We start from the raw sequence: 2,346 nt of genomic DNA on the forward strand, positions 1-2,346 counted from the left end.
TCTGAAATATAGAAGAGAGAATTTTAATCAGAATTCAAAAATATATTAATTTGATTATTGTTGTAATGCTATGTGTTAATGTTCAGTGACTAAGTCTGTAAGTATCAACTTACCTCAATTTAATAATATTAATTCCAATACGACGTAGAAGCAACAGTAGACAAAGAGCGTTATCGAATATTCTCATCATCTAAGGTAGCAGGTCCAAAAAGAACACCACGAACCACCTCCATTATCGAATAGTTCTCCGCTGAAAAATTAAGGGTGTATCATTGTTGTTGAGAAACGACTTGGCTGGAAGAAAATTTGTTGCCGAACCTAAAATTACTGTTTTATCTAAGGATGATGATGTTGTTGAGGAGAATTCCGATGTGTTTCCCTCATGTGCGGTGATTCGAGCTCAGGCTAAGAAATTAAGCCCAAAACAAATAATAGACATGGATTCAGGGGACGATATTATATATTTGTCTCAGACATATATTGGATCTGACATAGATCTTGTGGATAATTGTCCTACTGATGATTCCTCGGTGAGGGATCTGATTTACCCAGTGAAGTTCCATTTACTAAAAGCAAACTCATCACTGAGCAGGAAAAAGATCTGCAAATGTTTTCACTATTTAAATATGAACTCCCAAAAAGATGAACTGGAGAAATTTACAAATGGTTGTTTTGTCAAAAATAGTGTGCTTATGAGGAAATGGAGACCACCAGATGTGCCAGTTTCAGAGGACTGGCACAGTGTTTACCAATTCGCTCTGAAATATTGAAAGTTGCCCATGAACTCCCCATGGGAAGTCGTTTGAGTGTCAACTAGACATGTGACAAAATGCCCGCCACGTATCGAATCTGTGACATTCCGTGATAACAACCACGTTTCAAACACTTGAAGAAAAGTTGGGGAAAATGTTCTTACAGTGTTCATTCTTTAATCTTAATTTTAAATAATATTTTCTTCTAGGTATTCATTAATGAAGCATTAAAGAATGCTATCAATCACTAGAGTGGTGAAAATAACAGCCGATCTTTTATTTTGCTTTCTGGGAAAAGAGAAACCTAAGACTGAAATATGTAATGTTGCAACATAATTTAAGTTTGTTTGTTTTAGTGCAAATCTACATAAATGGGCTCCATCCACGGAGTGTATCGAAACCTTGTAGCATTGCGCTTAAAAACAAAAACCAGCTGGATATAACACATATTTTTAGTTTAACATCCAGTACTCTATGAAATGATACCCATGAACTCTAATAACTCTAATGCATATACTATACAAATGAGAGCTTTCTTCAGTTTAGAAAAGAAATTAGAAAAATTATTTAAATAAGTGCTTGTGGTGTAGTGGTCATCACATTCGCTTTACACGCGAAAGGTCTCAGGTTTCATCCATGGCAGGCACAAAGTGTAATTTTAGATTAGCGCATTCTGCTGTCTCAGAGTACAGACGTGTTTTTTGATCAGTTCTTACTTACTCTTTTTGTTTTATCTCTTTTTGTTTAATGACTTGCTCTTTTTGTTTGATCGCGTGGTGTAGTTTTTGTTTTGTGATTTTAAATGTGGAAGTTTCTAGACTTGGTTTATATAGTCCAGAGCTTCTGTTGAATCTAGATTTGTTCAATTCGGTTCTTTAAAAGATATGAAAAGAACAGTGTTTGTGGATTCTCCTAAAATTAATGAAGGACAGCTTGTACAAGCTGTTATTTCTCAGTTTTGTTCTGCTTTAGTTTCATCTATTGTCACTTGTCCGGGGGACTATGAGGTTACATTTATATTAAGTGACTATGTTGAATTTGTGGTGCATTCTGGAATTATCATTCATGGCGAATATCTCACTGATGAAAGCCTTATCTCTAAGTTACATACAGAGGAGTTTCGGGACCAGTTGTGGTTGTGGTAAGACCTACTCTGCCAGGTCTGATGCTAAATAAATGTTATGAAGAGGAACATTAACACAGCCACCCTCAAAACCCTGAGCAATAACATACTCACCAGTGGCAGAAATCGAATCTAAAGGCAATATACCTTCTAACAACAATGATTGAATCGCACCAGTATCACGTAGAATACGTATGGGTATGGGATTGCCAGTGTCATTTGTCAAAGACACAGAACCAACAGACCTAAAAGGTCTAAATTCCTTTCTGATTAGATCAACCTTTATATCAGTGGCCAAATCAACAACATCGGGTGACCTGTGAAACTTCGTCCATATGTGGACACAAACGCACTGGTTTTCTTTTTCAAACACCAACAAATCGGACATAACATGACTAGTCCTTTTTTTACATAAATGGCAGACAGGCCTTGATTGTTTTAAAGAAGTTTTATCCTGACTGTAAGAAGATT

Source organism: Limulus polyphemus, unplaced genomic scaffold, assembly GCF_000517525.1.
Source record: "Limulus polyphemus unplaced genomic scaffold, Limulus_polyphemus-2.1.2 Scaffold9124, whole genome shotgun sequence".
Taxonomy (NCBI): Eukaryota; Metazoa; Arthropoda; class Merostomata; order Xiphosura; family Limulidae; genus Limulus; species Limulus polyphemus.